Genomic DNA, 18,924 nt, shown 5'->3' with positions numbered 1-18,924 from the left:
TCAGGAGGGACCTCACCCAGTTAGTCAAGGAGAGCCTTCAATGCATGTGTAGGGAATTGGCCATAGTGAAGCACTCAATCGGGGTGTTCTCAGGGGTTTTATGTCTCTGCAGTCTAGCAATTGGGCCATGGAAAGTCCATTGGCTCTGTCTCAGCAAGCCATCATACTCAGGGAGGTATACGTGCACCAGTCTTGCCTAGGGCTATTCAGTTATGCTGATAGAGATGGTAGCCCATAGTCAGTCAGTTTGGTCTGTCCACTGATAAGAGAGGGGGAAGGAGATTGGGATGTGTGGCTGTTGCCACAGACTGAGGCTTGGTATGATAGTATTTGGAACTGGGGGCTGCAGGCTGTGGCAAGGGGGCAGTGAAAGTTTAAAGGGAAGGGCATATTATTCAGAAGAGACAAATAAAGAATGACTGGGAAGTGGGTAATGCAGGAAAGGGGCTGTCCACAGTCAGGAGTATCATAGAATCATAGACTCCCTACAGTGTGAGAGCAGGCCATTTTGACCCAACAAGTGCACATTGACCCTCTTAAGAGTAACCCACCCAAACCAATTCCCCTACCCTAATTCTCTACATTTACACCTGACTAATGCACCTAACCTACACATCCCTGAACACTATGGGCAATTTAGCTTGGCCAATTCACCCTAACCTACACAGCTTTGGCTTCCAGTATCTTCAGGCTTCAAGGGGCTGGGGCCAATGAATGACCAGACCAGTCACGAGGGGCTGGATTGGAAAGGTCTGCAGGTGTAGGCAGATGTAGATGGGTTGGGCAAGAACCTGGAGAAGGATGAAGTCTGTGGATTTAATGGGATGGGGTTACTATGAGGGAGATATGGATGTCTGGGGGCTCAGTGCTATGTTCAGGCTGAAACTGGAAGGCACTGGCAGAAGAGCCTCACTGTCCCCTTCCATCATGATGCAAATCGAAAGTGCACAATGTGGAAGAAAATGGCTGTGAGGACACTCAGAGTGGAGGGTAAACAGCTGGACCTGTGACGGAAAGGGATTACAACAATTACCAATCATAGGGATTTTAAAGGGAAAGAGCATAGACCACAGAGCCATACAAGGTGCAAAACACAGGTACATAGGCTGCCTATTCCCTAACCATCCTACAGCAGTGATCCTCTGTGTAGGTTGCACCTCCCTGGCACAGCCACTGCTGGGCAATTCTTTCACAGTTACACCTTTGTGCACAGAGGGAGCCAAATGTTTGGGATTTTGAATGAGGATGGACAAAGGTGACACCATGACCCAATCCCACATGCATGCATTGCTCCCTTTCTTCCACACGGGCAGTACACACAATGCAAACATCTGTCTACATCGTTGGGTAGTTATCCACTGAGTAGCGAGTTGTTGCTGGAACAGCACATTGGCAGATGAATGGAAATTGAACCTGTGAGATGTCTCAGTGGTGATATAGGTAATTAATGAGGTAAATTTTTAAGATTGGGTGAGAAGACTTGTCAGGCTTCACAGCGAAAAATCTTCCCAAAACTCAAAGCAAATTGGACTTAGCCAAAAAAAACCTTAAGATTCAGCCCCATGTATTGCTTCACTTCAATCTACTATCTGTTAGATAACCAATTACCTCTTGGTCAAACTACTTAGATATCTTATTATAATGCTGCCTAATCAGACACAACAGTGAGACCCGGATGTACTACAAATGCCTAGTAGCTGAAGGGGAAAGATGATTTGGGTGCACACTTTTATCAGAAGTCATGCTTTCTCTTCATGATTGTGACTGCGGATTTCCACAGTTTTTACTGTGAAATTGCAATGTTTGACCTGAGCCAGTGCCCTATATGAACTGAGGGGACAGCCAATTCTTGCTGATTCAACTGAGTCCTATCTTTCTGGAAATGGGGAACGGAAGAAAACAGCGCCTTAAATTTCTGGCAGGAAATATTATCTCCATTTCCTCAGAAAACTAAACAAACAGGCATTAATCAAGGAACAAATGAACCATTAACCTACATCTGTAAGGCATTTGTTTCATGAACGAATCACTTTCATTAACATTCTTGCTTCTTTTCATAGAGCATGCTTTTGACGAGTCAAAATCAGAATTACTGATGTTTTACTTAATTTAAAAATACAGATCCATACAAATGTAAATGTTAGGAGCAGGAGTAGGCCACTTGCACCTCAAGCTTGTTCTGCCATTTGTCAGAGATCTTTGCCAAACACTTAACATATATTGATATCCCTTTGGAGCCTTCTTATTACAACGTACTTTCCTACCTGTCTTTGTGTTATTATTTTGAACATTCATGTTCAAAATATCTTGATTTTTTAAAATAACCTGCCACATTGTCTTTAAAAATAGATTCCAACGTTTTCCATACATCAGATGTGAACCTGGCTGGCCTGTAGTTCCCTGCTTTCTGTATCTCTCTATACTTGAATTAAAAAAAAAACAATAATTCTATTTTTCAATGTAATGGAACTGTCCTTAAATGTGGAGAGTTTTGGAAAATTACGTCCAACTCATCAACTATCTCACTAGTTGCTACTTTTAAAACCATGTGATGAGATCCATTGGGATCTAGGTATTGCCAGCTGCAACTCCAACAGTTTACTCAGTGTCATTTCCCTGATGGTTATAATTTTCCTGAATTACTCCATTCTGTAGTGATTGTAATGAGGTCAACCAAGTGGAACTCATAGAATATGATTTTCCTGATTGGGGATGTGAATCTGGCCTAATCACAGAGCCCTGCCTAACAAATAAATGGACATTCTGACACTCTGAGAGTTAGTTCTGAGGGAGCTAGACCAGTATCAAGGACTGTCCCCATGCAAATAATGGGTGACTTGGAGACTGGCCATATGTTTCTGTGGGGTTTTGCAGTGGCGACAAGAGTAAGGCACATTCTGGAAGAAACTCAGCAACAAGTAATTCTTCTGACAGCTTGTGGACCCGCAGCATTTTGGTTATTAGGAGCTTATCTTTCCCTGAGGAAGGAGATACTAAAATCTTTTAAGACTTGATGGATTTAGTTCAAGAATATTATGACCCCAAGCCTCCTCTAATTTTGAAATGCTACTGTTTTTGCTTGGCAATTCAAAAACTGGGGGATCCGTTTTGGGATTTTGATGAGATTAAGATGACAGGCAGAGGCATGTCACTTTAGTTTAACCCTTAATGAGATGCTGAGAAATTGGTTGGTATGTGGGATTAATGATGTAACTTTGCAAAAGTTTCAGAAACTCAACTGGACTTCAAACAGACACTACAACTGTCTTTGTCATTAGAAAATGCAGCAAGTGGAACATTTGAGTCACTGGGTATGCCGATGGAAGTGGACACCCTCACCAGTCCAACTGAATTGGCGAACACCACTTGAATGAAGGCAATTGAATAGCCATACTCTTGACATATCTTGAACAGAGGGGCTCCAGGTCAGCCCACAGCAAAACAACAAAACAAAGCCAAGCTTTGGCCAAACAGTTAACATTTTCTTCAGCGTCTGGGTCAGCAAGACATTGTAGTCCGGTATGTGGATTTGAGGCAGCAAAGGAGTCTACTGGACTTAAATTGAGTAAGAGAACTCATCGGCCGATATCCAGGAGAATGCACACCCTGGGAAGCCCACCTAGTTTGGAATACTTAAATTACTTAGCAACAAATCAGAACCAATCGAAATAAACATCCAGTTAAATGGTCACCCAGTTTTAATGGAGACACTGGTTTGGCTATTTCAGGGATTGCAGAACCGGTCTTTCACAAAATTCACTCTAGACTCCAACCCTTAAGCTTGCGCAAGACCTCGGCCAGACTGTGAACCGAAACTGGGGAGCTTTTATTGATTAAAGATACCACTTCAGTTCCAGTCTCAAAGGTAGAATTCAGAGGGTGGAGGTGGAGGGTTGTTTTTCAGACTGGAGGCCTGTGACCAGTGGAGTACAACAAGGATTGGTGCTGGATCCTCTACTTTTTGTCATTTACATAAATGATTTGGATGCGAGCATAAGAGGTGCAGTTAGTAAGTTTGCAGATGACACCAAAATTGGAGGTGTAGTGGACAGCAAAGAGGGTTACCTCAAATTACAACAGGATCTGGACCAGATGGGCCAATGGGCTGAAAAGTGGCAGATGGAGTTTAATTCAGATAAATGCAAGGTGCTGCATTTTGGGAAAGCAAATCTTAGCAGGACTTATACGCTTAATGGTAAGGTCCTAGAGAGTGATGCTGAACAAAGAGACCTTAGAGTGCAGGTTCATAGCTCCTTGAAAGTGGAGTCGCAGGTAGATAGGATAGTGAAGAAGGCGTTTGGTATGCTTTCCTTTATTGGTCAGAGTATTGAGTACAGGAGTCGGGAGGTCATGTTGCAGCTGTACAGGACATTGGTTAGGCCACTGTTGGAATATTCATGCAATTCTGGTCTCCTTCTTATCGGAAAGATGTTGTGAAACTTGGAAGGGTTCAGAAAAGATTTACAAGGATGTTGCCAGGGTTGAAGAATTTAAACTATAGGGAGAGGCTGAACAGGATGGGGCTGTTTTCCCTGGAGCGTCAGAGGCTGAGGGGTGACCTTACAGAGGTTTACAAAATTATGAGGGGCATGGATAGGGTAAATAGGCAAAGTCTTTTCCCTGGGGTCGGTGAGTCCAGAACTAGAGGGCATAGATTTAGGGGAAAGATATAAAAGAGACCTGAGGGGCAACTTTTTCATGCAGAGGGTGGTACATGTATGGAATGAGCTGCCAGAGGAAGTGGTGGAGGCTGGTACAATTGCAACATTTAAGAGGCATTTGGATGGGTATATGAATAGGAAGGGTTTGGAGGGATATGGGCCGGGTGCTGTAGGTGGAACTAGAATGGGTTGGGATATCTGGTCAGCATGGATGGGTTGGACACAGGGATCTGTTTCCATGCTGTACATCTCTATGACTCTATGACTCTATGAGAAGCAGCTGGTGCAGTTACCACTGATTGCAGTAAAAGCTTGATGGGGCAAAATTGGTTGAGAGAGATTCACCTAGATTGGCTCAACATTTATCGATTAGAAAATGGCTGCCCTAGTGCCCAGAGCCATAATGTCATGCTGCAACTGCACAGAACGCTAGTGCGGCCGCACTTGGAATATTGTGTACAGTTCTGGTCGCTCCTTTACAAGAAGGATGTGGAAGCATTGGAAAAGGTGCAGAGGAGATTTCCCAAGATATTGCCTGATCTGGATGGAAAGTCTTATGAGGAAAGGCTGAGAGACTTGGATCTGTTCTCATTGGAGAGAAGAAGGCTAAGAGGGGATTTGATAGAGACATACACGATTGAATTGAATTGAATTTATTGTCACATGTGCTGAGGCACAATGAAAATCTTTGTGTTGTGAGCAATACAGGAAGATTACATAGTTAAATATCATGGATAAGTAAATATTGGTAAACAGCAACAAGAACAAAAAAAAATTCACAAGTACAGGCGAATGATAAGGGTTTGTGAGTCCATTCAGTATTCTAACAACAGTACGGTAGAAACTGTTACGAAACCGGCTGGTGCGTGTGTTCAGGCTTCTGTACCTTCTCCCCGAAGGTAGAGGTTGTAGAAAAACATTGCCAGGGTGGGATGGATCATTGAGAAGGCTGGTGGCCTTTCCTTGACAGTGGGCCTGGTAGATGGATTCTATAGATGGGAAGTTGGCCTTTGTGATTGTCCGGGCCGAGTTCACCACTCTCTGTAACTGTCTCTGATTTTGAATGGTACAGTTGCCATAACAGGGAGTGATGCATCCAGACAGAATGCTCTCGATGGTGCACCTATAAAAGTTGGCAAGGGTATTTGCTGTCATGCCAAATTTCCTCAGCTGCCTGAGGTAGAAGAGGCGTTGTTGGGCCTTTGTAACCAGTGTGTCCACATGAAGAGTCCAAGAAAGCTTTTTGTTGTGACCACTCCCAGAAGTTTGACACTCTCCCCTCGTTCCATCTCTGTGTTGTTAATGTGTAGGGGGGCCTGAGTAACATCCCACCAAAAGTCAATAATGAGTTCCTTGGTTTTGCCAGCATTGAGAGCTAGGTTGTTCTCAGTGTACTATTTTTCCAGGTCTTCCACCTCCCATTTGTAGTCTTTTTTGTCACCATCTGAGATTCGACTGACTATGGTGGTGTCATCAGCGAACTTGTAAATGGCGTTAGTCTGGTATTTGGCGATGCAGTCATGGGTATACAGTGTGTACAGTAGGGGGCTGAGTACACACCCCTTGGGGGCTCCAGTGCTGAGTGTTAGTGAGGATGAAATATTGTCCCCAATCTTCACTGATTGTGGCCTGTAGGCGGGAAATTGAGGATCCAATTGCAGAGAATGGGGCTTAATTCAAGATCACCAAGTTTAGTAACCAGTCTCAATGGGATAATAATGTTGAAGGCTGAACTGTAGTCAATGAGTAGGTTTCTTACGTAGCTGTTCTTGGTGTCAAGATGTTCTAGGGAGGAGTGAAGGGCAAGTGATATGTCATCTGACGTGGATCTGTTGGTCCGAAAGGCAAATTGGAGTTGGTCAAGAGTAGTGGGGAGGCTGGAGTTGATTAATGCCATGACCAGCCTTTCAAAATATTTCATGACCACCGAAGTTAGGGTCACTGGGCGGTAGTCATTGAGACATGCTGCATGAGCCTTCTTAGACACAGGGATAATGTTGGCCCTCTTGAAACATGCAGGGACAGTGGCCTGCTGCAGGGAGAGGTTGAGAATGTCTGAGAAGACCTCTGCCAGTTGATCTGCGCATGCTCTGAGTGCACAGCCTGGTACTCCGTCTGGTCCCATCACTTTCCTTGGATTCACACAAAGGAAAACTGATCTGACCTCTGATACAGTGACTGTTGGGATCGGTTCACCAGGACCAGTCAGAATAGGTGTTACCACTCTGCCGAAGTTCTGCTCAAAGCGAGCATAGAAGACGTTGAGATGATCTGGGAGGGTTGTGTTACTGTCTGCTATCTTGCACTGTCACTTTTTAGAACCTGTGATGTCATTCAGGCCTTGCCATAGTCGCCGGATGTCTGTCTGGGTTTCTAGTTTGGATCGATATCAGTCCTTGGCTGTCTTAATGGGTCTGCGAAAGTCATACTTGGATTCCTTATATTTGAGTGGGTCTCCAGATCTGAAGGCCTCATGCCTGGATTTTAGCAGGTTCTGTATGTCCAGATTCATCCAGGGCTTCCAGTTGGGGAACACCCGGATTGACTTCCTCAGTATGCAGTCCTCCACACACTTGCTGATAAAGTCTGTGACATTAGTGGCGTACCCGTCCAAGGTACCTGCGAACTGTTTGAACACGGCCCAATCAGCCGATTCCAGACAGCACCGGAGTTGATCCTCTGCCTCCTCTGACCAGCACTGGACCTGTATCTGCGAGGGGGGGTCTCCTGCTTGAGCTTTTGCCTGTAAGCCGGGAGAACAAACACAGCATTGTGGGTGGAGTTCCAGAAATGAGGGCAGGGGATGGAGCGGTAGGTATCTTTCACAGTGGTGTAGCAGTGGTCTAACATGTTTGGGCCCCTAGTGGGGCAGATAATGTTCTGGTGGTACTTGGGCAACATCTTCCTTAGATTGGCTTGATTAAAACTGCCAGTATATGAACAGGGCCTCGGGTGTTCTGTCTACAGGGTGTTAGTGGTGGAGTACAGCACATCCAGAGCTTCTTCAACCTTTGCTTGTGGCGGTATGTACACAGCAGACAGTATAACAGCGGTAAATCCCCGTGGTAGATAGAAGGGGTGGCCTTTGATGATGAGGAATTCGAGGTTTGGGGCGCAATAGATTGGGTCGACAGTGAAAGTCTTTCTCCTAGGATGATGATGTCAGCTTGTACATAGGGGACATAGCTGCAAATTGAGAGGTGATAGATTTAAGGCAGATGTCTGAGGCAGATTCTTTACTCAGAGAGTGGGAAGGACATGGAATGCCCTGCCTGCCAATGTAGTTAACTCAGCCACATTAGGGACATTTAAACAATCCTTGGATAAGCACATGGATGATGATGGGGTAGTGTAGGGGTATGGGCCTAGATTAGTTCACAGGTCGGTGCAACATCAAGGGCTAAAGGGCCTAATCTGCGCTTTATTGTTCTATGTTCTATGTTCTATGAAGTCCTAATTAAGTACCCGGAAGTCTTTCAGGAAGGTCTAGGGACTATCAAAGGAGCCAAAGCCAAATTGAATGTTGACCAGAAAGCAATTCCACAATTCTGCAAATCCTGCCCATTGTCATTTGCCTGATAGGCAAAAGTAGAGGCAGAAATCAGGAGACGGGAAAGCAAAGGAATCATCAAACCAGTCCAATTTATGGAATGGGCAGCACAGGGTCATATCGAATGTGAAGCCAGATTGGTTTGTTCGCCTTTGTGGGAATTTCAAACAAGCATCAAACTGCTTTTCACAGCTGAATAAATGCAAAATCCTTCACAAAGAGGAGTTATACACAAAGCTAGCAGGAGCTATCCTTCATGAAGCTGGACATAAGCTGTGTGTACTTGCAATTGTCATTCGATGATGATTCCTAGAAAGATGCTACAATTAGTACCATCAGGGTTTATATGAAACTGTCTTTTGGCGTATCTTCAGCTTGTGCAATTTTTCAGTAGATGATGGAGAGCATTTAACAAGGTCTATTCCAGCTTGCCATTTATCTGGATAACGTGCTAATGACAGCAAAGTTCAATAAGGAACATTTACAGAACTTGGATATGCTCCTTAGATGTTTCTTCCAGGAGAGTGTATGCCTAAGAAGGAAACAATGTGTGTTCCAGGTGCCCCAAGTGACCTACTTTATTCCTGAAGAAGGGCTTATGCCCGAAACGTCGATTCTCCTGTTCCCTGGATGCTGCCTGACCTGCTGCGCTTTTCCAGCAACACATTTTCAGCTACAGAGTTAACAAAATGTGTTACACACATGGAAGATAAAGTGAGGGCACTTCAAAAACGACCCCCAGCAACTTGCCCACATTCATAGGAATGGCTGGGTAAACTCTGAACTCGGTTCCATGCTGATTGTGCAGGTCCTTTCATAAGTTCAATGTTATTGGTCATTGTGGATACACACTCAAAGTGACTGGACATGCATACAGTTCATTTGTCAAACATGGGAATGATGAGAGAAAACCTGTGACCATCTTTTGCAATAGACAGACTCCTGAAAGTGATGATCACAGATAACAGGCCATCATTTACCAGCAGGGAATTTGAGTATTTCCTGAAGTCAAATGGGATTCGACAAAAAAAGGACAGCTCCATACCATCCATTGCTCAATGGTCTGGCAGAAAGAGCAGTTCACATTTTGGAGGTGGGATTAAAGAAGGAGCCTAAGTTTTACTAGAAACCAAACTGTCTCACTTCCTATTTGATTATAGGACCACCCCTCCTGCAACTAAAGGGATAGCTCCAGCAGAGTTGCTAATGGAGAGGAGACTCCACATCAGTTCAAATCAGATCTTCCTGGAACTGGGGCATGGGTGAAATGGCAACAGGAACACTAGTGCCGGATGCCAGACTCCACCAAGCAAGTGAGGCAGGTTACTTCAGCGGACAAGGTTTGGTGTAGGAACCACAGGTATGAACTTGCCTAGGTAGGAGACTTGGTCAATGCAAGGTCTGGACCAGTGGCATATGAAGTTTGTATAGGAGGGATGGTCCTGAACAAGCACTTGGATCTTATAACCTTGCAAAAGGTACCCCATTTCCTCAGAACAGCTTGAAAAGGCTGGTGGAACTGATGGGTTCTCCCTCTCCATCAAGTGTTGAAGAGAACTCTGAATCTGAGATGGAATGCAGTGGATCTCACCACATCGATACATTTGCCACCAGTAGGAGAGAGTGAATTTCTCCTGAGACCCTCTGCGTCTCTCACCACCCGTATCTGATGCAAAATCAGAGGAACCTGACCCAGTGCTAGAACACCCAAGAGCTGATTCAAGGAAAAAGACTGGCCTATGTCCTCAGACTCAGTGTTTGTAATGAGGTCAGCTAGGTGGACCTCATAAAATATGAGTTCTCTGATTGAGGCTGTTAACCTGGTCCAATCAAGAAGCTCTGGCTGACATATATAAAGGGGAGTGTCAGAGGTTCTCACAGTCTGAGAACTGGCTCTGAGAGATTTGGACCAGTGTCAAGGACTTTCCAGTGTAAATAAAGGGTGACTTGGTGATGAGATACATCCTTCATTGAGTCTTTTCACCTTCTATTCTCTTTTTATATTTTTCCACACTTACTACATTCCTAAATTACCTTGAATCTTAGGAATGAGATGGATAGTAAACATTCTCAGATATTCATCTTTCCCTGTAGTAGAGTGTAAACAAGTTCCTACAGGGTGAAAGAAGATAAAGAATAAAAGCAAAAGAGCACTTCCTTCTTCTCTTTCTCTAACTCCATTACTTACTCAAATCCCAGTACCATGTTCAAGGTCACACTCTATGCTTCCTCATACTGTGATGCCTGTACTTATAATCTTCTGAATTGAAAGAGTTCACAGTTACAGGAAAAACAGTTTACACTGTTTTCCTTAATAACTTCAGTGGCTCTTTCAGTCCAGAGCTTGTAATACTCTGCTTGTAGCTGGAAAATTTTGAACTTTCACAGTATGTTTCTGTTAATTGTTAAAAAAAACCCCAAAATTAGAATTTTTACAAAAAGACTAAGATTCCCTCATGTACTCAACTGCCAGTACCCGTCTCTGTCTCAGATTACCTAAACAATATTGGTGTTTCCCTATCTACATCTTTCGTTTAAAATTCTTTCACTTCACGTTTTCTCATGGAGTCGTGGAATCACAATTCTCCATACTGCTATGTCCCAGTTAAAACCTATAAAGATATGAATGGAAGATTGACTAACTTCAGTTCTGCACAAACTAGGAGAAAATAGATGATTTAATCAGGCCAAAAATGAATGAAATAGCTCCTGGAATTCTCTGAGGCTGTGCACCTCCATTGCCATTTTCTGTTACTCCAGCTTCGTCAATTTAAGCATGTTGTCAAAAGTTATTTGGCAAATCTGACAGAGTAAAAGGCAACACAAAGCTTGAATGAGCATTGGAGTTCACTTCTGTCAAATATGTGAGGAAAGAATTGCCATCGGTTAGGAAAATCCATGGGGAGCCCTGAATTTATATAAATACATCAGGACGGGTCTATAACTGTGAGCTCCTGTTTATTCTGTTTCTTTAATAAACTAGCAGTGTAGCACTGCACATCCTCTGTGAGTCTCATTTAATACTTTTGACACTATCTCTCGAAGAAAAGTATCCAGTAGTGAGACATGTTTTTTGAAACACTGTTATCTCTCTGTCGGAGACATACTGTGAAAGTTCCAGTTTGTATTAAGAGACAGGCCATGTTCTATTTTGAGCTATTTTCAATCTTGTTTTCCTTTTGGCATGGTTGCTAAGTGGGGTTGAAGATGTTATTGAGACACTGACACAGTGCCAGAGATACTGAAATCCCACTAGAATCCTGTCAGATTTTTAAAGGATATATCATCAAAATATAGCTAAATTTCATAAAATTAAATAGAAAACATAGGACAACTAGCAATTTGCATACTCAACAACAGTATCTGCATTTGAAAATTATACAGCGCACGCCAAATATTTGAAATATTGTTTCTCTCCTGTTACATTCTGTTACTTAAACAATTGCAAGAATTAGATATATGTTTATAACGTGAAAAAACACATCCAAAGTTTATGACCAGACAAAAAAATAGATGCTACGTTAAGGAAGGAAATACTTGTTAAGTGTCAAAAGATCAATCAAATAAATATCAATGATATTTATTGATAGGTGGTTCAAATGTATGAAAATATAGTATAGCATGTGTAAGAAAAATCTTCAGTTTTTGGATGGAGTCAAAATCCAATGTTGGTTTGCTTCCTTGATATGTTGCTGTACAGGACAGAACAGAACTGCTTTGTAACTATGTATATATACAAAGATATTTTTACGAACAAAGTATATTTTTGAAATATAAAAAAAAGACAGATTTAGCAAGAGCATATCCAGATCCTCTATCTAAACTTGTCACCGAAAAGAAGAAAGAAACGAAAAGATAAGCTGCTTTACCACTGTGCAGAAAGATGTAAGCTTATATCCTCAGTAACATACTCAGTAAGTACTCAGTCATAGGAATGACTTAAGTTGTGGGAGAAAATATTGAGTACAGAAGGTGAGCACCTTGCAGAATGGACGTCACCAAGCTCTTGTATCTTTCCCAATAGGTGCTTTAAGAGCTGCATTGAGAGTACACTGTGAACAGGTCAGGAACTCAGCATGCAGGAACTTGCAACAGGGAGTGAATAAGTTCATGAAAATTTACAAGAGGAACTCCAGCTTGCAAGACAATATCAGTTCAGAAATACCAAGCACTGTGCAAATCTGCGGGCAGCTTTTTTTTAATATGACAATCTTTTCGAACCTAAATTAATCTTTTCTAATTTTTGGAAAAACTGTTACTGCAGACAAATGTCGCCACAATTGTTTTTTGATAAAAGTGAACATTTCACCTCTTTCTCTCCTTTCTACAACCCCCAATACCATCATCTCAATTTAAATGCAGAAATATCTAGTTACCTCACAAGTTTTCTATATGATAATACCCTTTTGAACACACATGATGGAGTTTTCTCTTTCTCTCTCTGGTTTAATATCGGAGGTCTGAGTTTGATTGAATTAGCTAGGACAGGTTCATTTATTTCTGCAGAGCCTCCTGAGATTGGTGGCCTTTGTGAGTCAGTCAGGTGACTGACACATTGGTTATAGGCATGGCCAGTTCTAAAGAGAACTATTCAGGAGAGGTTTCATTTCAATCAGCTAGGAAATGTTGATTAATTTAGTGAATGCGAATTGGAGAGATCTACCAAGATAGTAAAGGGAAAACGGAGCCACTGCATTCTTCCACGCTTTCCCTGCTCTCCTGCAGGCACTGACTTTTGCTTGCAGGAGATATTAAACCAGCACTGTCTCCGATGGATGCAAAAGTACTCATGAGACTATTTGGAGAAGAACAGGGGAATTCTCCCCAGTGCCCTAATTCAACCCACAACCCATGTCATTGCAACAGATCATCTGGCCATGATCACACTGTCATGTGTGGGACCTTGCTATGCACAGGCTGGCGACCTTGTTCCCTACTTCATCACAGTGAAAACACCTCAAAGTATTTAGTTGGTTGAGTGCTTTGGGATATCCCAAGGTTGTGAAAGGTAATATGCACATGTTTGAACCAGAAATAGAATGTGCTGGAGAAACTCAGCAGATCTGGTAGCATCTCCTGAGCGTAAAACAGAGTTAACGTTTCAATCCAGTGACCCTTTATCAGAACCTTCCAGTCTTTACATTCCACTTGAGATACATAGCTTTCCAATTTTCTTCCAAGACTACCTATGCATCCACTTCTTCCTTTCTCCCTCATTAACTTATCCAGTTGCTTCTGAATTGCATCTGTTGGTGTCAGCTATTCAATTTGGTAGCAAGTTCCACATTCTCCAGGCAAAGATATTTGCCCTAATTCTTTGTTGGATTTATCTTTATAAAATCTACTGACCCTTTTCATCCTCTTAAATTGGACAATTAATGACAGTCTAAGGATTTATGCAAGAACCTTTAATGGTGATTGAGACTCAGCTTCCCACTGTCTTTTCTGGATTAGATATGCATTTTACAGATAATCCCTCCCCTGTGTTCCTTTCTCCTGGTACACCAGAGGTTCAAGCAGTATTGATGGACTGCTGCGCTATTGGAGATTGAATTTTTTGGATGAAATATTAGAGCTTGTCTATTCTTTCAGCTGGAGGGAAATGATCAGTTGGCACATTACAGCAGAGAGATATAAAGTTCATCCCAGTGTATTCAACTGGTATTTACCCCTCATTTGGGAGTTGGCTTAGCTCATTTGGTTGGTTGGCTGGTTTGTGATACAGAGGAATGCCAACAGTGTGAGTTCAATACGTGCACCATGGGATTACTATGAAGGATTCTCCTTCTCAACCTACCCCTCAGCTGAGGCATGGTAATCATCAGGTTAAACTACCACCAGTCATCTCCCTCTAAAGAGAGAACAATCCTGTGGCCTGGTAAGACTACACTGACTTTATTTTTTTACCTTATTTTTCAACCAATGTCACTGACTCTATGACTCTATGATTAACTTGATCATTATGTCATTGCTATTTGTGCCTTGCTGTGTGAAAATTGACTACTTTATTTCCTACCTTATACACTCAAAAGTGTTTAATTTTTTTATTTATTTCCAGAATAAAGGCATCACTGTCTAGGCCAGCATTTATTGTCCATCCCTAATTGCTCAGAGAGCAGTTGGGAGTCAACCACATTACTGTGGGTCTGGAGTCACATGTAGGCCAGACCAGGTAAGGATGGCAGTTTCCTTCCCTAAAGGACATGAGTGAACAGGATGGGTTTTTCCACTTGACAATCAATTGATGGTCATCGTTAGACTCTTAATTCCAGATTTTTATTGAACTCAAATTCCACCATCTGCCATGGCAGGATTTAAAAAAAGATCCCAGAACATTATATGGGTCTCTGGATGAATAATAATAACTTTGGCGTCACCTCCCCCTAAGGGGCATGTCCTGAGGTTGTGAAAAGTGATACATAATTGCAAATCTTTCTTCCTTTCTTTAGAGTGAAGCAAATGAGAATACCTTCATTTGAGAAACTAACCCTCTGGTTCAATGATACTAATGGGTGCTTTTTTAGATGTCACACTTGCAATATGCAGCTTTCCTCACCAGGAGTACTAATCGAGATATTGTGTGCACCCAGCCAAAACATTTTCCATCTATTCCAAGAAGATGATAAATTGCCTGCCACAGTTTCCCTGAAGATTGCACTTCCAGGGATATGGCTTTCAAACAGGAGTATGCACTGGGGAAAGAAAAAGTAATCTTTAAGCACGTGTGGTTCCCTCCCAGTAGGTCAAAGGTTACTGTACCATGTATTGCAACATCAAGCAATGCAGACTGGATGATTCGAGGTTTGTTCTGCATTGAGCTAACTGATTTGAGGCAAGGTACAGTTGGTTTCCACAATTAGTTTTAAAGTCCCCGGATATGAAATTGGAGCAATAGATTCTGAATCTCAGGGATAGAAGATCTGGGTTCAAAACCCACCTCAGGACTTGACAGTCACAAGAGATGTGTTCTAACATAGCAATCACTTTGACCATCAATCCATAGATATGTGGGTGACAGGTGGTAGAAACAGAAAGTTTCCAGATTAGCCAGTCCCATGGGGCAGCTGCAGTATATCAGTACCCTCATATTAAAAGACGCCATGTGAAGATTCTAGCCACAAGTAAGAACATCCTCACTCTGAGGGATGCCCATACACACACCAAGAAGGGGGTAAATATCAGCCAATTATGCGGTCACTGTCAAGTTGCCCATCTTCCAGAGTATGTGTGGGGACAGTGGAATTCTCTACCCAGAATTTGGATGCTAGAACACTGAATACATTTGAGGAAAAGAGACAGATTTTTAATTAGTCATGGGTTAAAGTGTTATGGGGAGCTGACGGGAAAGTAGAGTTGAGGCTAAGATGAGATTGGCAATGATCGTATTAAATGGCAGGGCAGGTTGGGGGGTGGGAGGGTTGTTGAATTGCCTACTCCAACTCTTAGTTCTTCATTGAGGAAAGATACTGTCAGGTTCAACCACATTCTACTCTAATCTTTAATACCTTAATCACACTGATGGACCAACTGACAATGAGAAGAAACAAAATGGGAATATAACTCACAAAACCATCCAGCACATTTGGAACAGACATATGGAGTCAATACTTTCAGGAAAGCTATTGAGGTTACATTGTATTCGGATGTCCTTTGGCTGAAGAACCCTCGAAGACTTGAGATAATTAGTGGTAGCATTAAACTAGTTAAATTAATGGGGATACATCACATGTTCAAATGATAACACAGATGTAAATATACAAGCTTTAGTGTTCAGGCTCACTTGAGTGAACCAGTCGAGGATACCTGATAATTGTACACCAGAATCAGAATTTTCTAGAGGGGGGCAGGAACTTGAGGGGATAAGAACATCAGTGGTCAAATGCTCACTGCAATCTTAGTGCCCCATTATTAAACCCATATGTTATAAAGCTACAGGTTCATTTCACATCCATTCTTACATGTTCCTGCAGCAAATGTCTTCATAAGTGGATGCTAAAACTGAAGAATATGTGAAACTACTATGGAATAGGGCAGAAAAGTGCTGACTCCTGATTCTTTAAAAGATGCAATAACTGCACTACAATTCTAAAGCCGAATGCTTCTGCCTATCTCTGCCATCACAGGCACTGTCCCTCCAATCCCACTGAGATGTCAACAGTCCTCCGGTTCTGCCTCATACGCATTCTCAATTTTCATCATATCATTGTTGGCAGCCATACTATCAGCTGTCAAAACTCTAAACAAAGCAATTCCCTCACTAATCCTCTCTGCCTCTGTCTCCTCCTTGAATATGCATCACAAAGACGATCTCTTTGGCAAAGTCTTTGGTCACTTGTCCTAATATGTTCTTATTAAGTTAGTTGACGGGACCAAGAGTAACATATTTAAGTTTGGTGATGGCACAAAGCTAAGTAGGAAGGTACGCAATTGGAGGCTCCAAAGCTATGTCAAACAGATAAGTGATTGGCTGAGATGCTGGCACAATTGACACAAATTGTGCAGTGGTAATGATGGTAGAATTGTAAGCATTCACTGGGATTACTCCACTCAAATTGACATTAACACCTTGAGTTACATAGGTGCAGCAGAAAGCAGAAATTCAATGCTGCTATCAACGATTCTATCTTTCTCTGATCAAACTGCAATCAATAGGAAATCAATTCAATTGATGAGCACTTTTGCTCCAAGGAAGTTAATCTCACTGTACAAATGTCTGAAAAGGTTACATCTTGTTGAACACAGTACAGCTAGGTTTTTAATGGCAGCTAGGTGCATTAGTCAGAGGGAAATGGGTCTGGGTGGGTTACTCTTCGGAGGGTCGGTGTGGACAGTCCCTGTTTCCGCACTGTAGGGAATCTAATCTAATCAATTACTGTTAAAAACCCTCATTGGCCCTGACGATTTTGCATTTATGGAAAGTCAAATTTTTTTCATTCAGATCAAAAAAAGTATTTTTAAAGAGATACTTTTTAAAAAGTTTGCTTTTATTTTAGCTTGATCTTAATCCAGTCATAATTTGTTGTACTAACTGAAAATTAAAATTAAAAATGAAGGGTTTTAAGTGACTTGAACTCCTTCATTTGTTGTGTTGGGAAGCTACCTTGTGGTTGGCTGCTAACCCTGCTTGCTGACATCACTTCTGCTGCATGCCTGGAGATCCCCTTGAAGAGGAGCTAGGTTTAAACAGCCATTGGAAAGAGGGAAAATCAAGCCATAGTAATTAGGTGGTGCTTTAAGTCATTTTATTTCAAAATCAGAGGGGAACACCCTGCTTCGTCACTGACTACAAAATCCAGCTCAATGTGGGACTATGTGAAAATATTAAATTTAGCAGGTATATTGGTGAAGCAGGATATTTTGTAAAAGGTGCAAATGCTGAGATTGAAGAGTAATTTAAATGTCATTATACATGAAGCACAGAAAGTTATGAGGCAGTTTCAGCAAGCAATTAGAAACCAAATGGTATGTGACCCATTGTTGTAAAGGATAAGAGTACAAGATTAAGAAGGCTTAACTTCAATTGTCCCAGCCTTTTGCTGAGTCTGTACCTTGAGTACTGTTCAATGTTTTTATCTCCTTATCAAAGAAAGGATATGATTTCCTTACAGATGATGTACCTAAGGTTCATCTCATTAATTTCTGGGATGCAAAGGTTGGTCTAAGAGGGGAATCAAGTAGGTTGCCCCACTATTCTCTAACTGTAGGAGAATCTGAGTGATCTTTTTGAAGCCTGTGAAATTATTAGGAATCTTATCTGGGTAGATGCAGAGAAACTGTACTGTTCACATGGTGAGCCACTGTTAGCATAGGTTCCAAAGTATAAGGATAAAGGGTTGTATATTAAGAACTGAGATCAGGGAGATTTGTTTTCCACTCATGGAGTTGGGAATCTGAATTCAATATGCCAGAGAACTGAGGATGTTCAGTCAATGATTTATTCAAATCTAAGAGTGATAGATTTTTGGGCACTGAGGAAATTAAGGAATATGGGAATAAGATGGAAAGTGGAGCTGTTGCAAAATCTCAGTGATTGGCTTATTAAAAGATGGAGCAGGCTTGATGAAATATACGATCTATTGCAGTTCCCGTGTCTAATGTTCCTTTGGCTTGGTGCTAAATAGTATTTATGGATGTTCCGATGAAGCAATTTGAAATTTGTTCTGTCATGAAAGATATAAGGCCTTTCTCAAGGGCAGTTTGGGATAGGCAGCAAATACATCCCACATTTCTCTCACATTCCATGAATGCATGGAAAATAAATATTTATTAATCTTATTGTGCCAGCACGATTCTACATGGTCTGTCAGTGCCTTATGGACTGTATTGTCTGGAAATTTTTAAAATATAGACTTCCCAAGTTCACACCAAGATTGAGTCACATGATCCATCACAAACTGGGATTGGAAAAACATAGCAATTTCCCAATCTATTCTCAGAGATAAGTACATCACAGGCAAGTACTCAAACCACATAGTCTGAAAATGCCTTGTCTAAAATAAAAGGCTACTTTTCCCACTTAGCTCAGAGTCTTATATTGCACAAGCGACTGTTATTAAGCTTTTCAACAAATTTCCACCATCAGCAAAATACCGATCACTCTATGATCCTGCTTCTATTCTACCTCTCACTGAGGTTTGGATTTAATAAGGAGATGTGGAGACTAATCTTCTCATACATTACTGGCTGAACTAACCTTTAAGGCATTCATCTGTT

At 41.9% G+C, this 18,924-nt stretch overlaps 1 long non-coding RNA gene across 1 annotated transcript in view; it reads right to left on the bottom strand.

The window, feature by feature from the left end:
* The window catches only part of LOC122540721 (uncharacterized), a 48,920-nt gene that overhangs the window by 4,708 nt on the left and 25,288 nt on the right, over positions 1 to 18,924 (bottom strand). The gene's annotated exons all lie outside the window — the stretch shown is intronic.

Source organism: Chiloscyllium plagiosum, unplaced genomic scaffold, assembly GCF_037043375.1.
Source record: "Chiloscyllium plagiosum isolate Xiang-an unplaced genomic scaffold, Cpla_swu_hap1 HiC_scaffold_29, whole genome shotgun sequence".
NCBI lineage: Eukaryota > Metazoa > Chordata > Chondrichthyes > Orectolobiformes > Hemiscylliidae > Chiloscyllium > Chiloscyllium plagiosum.
This window is presented reverse-complemented; position numbering and strand designations above follow the sequence as displayed.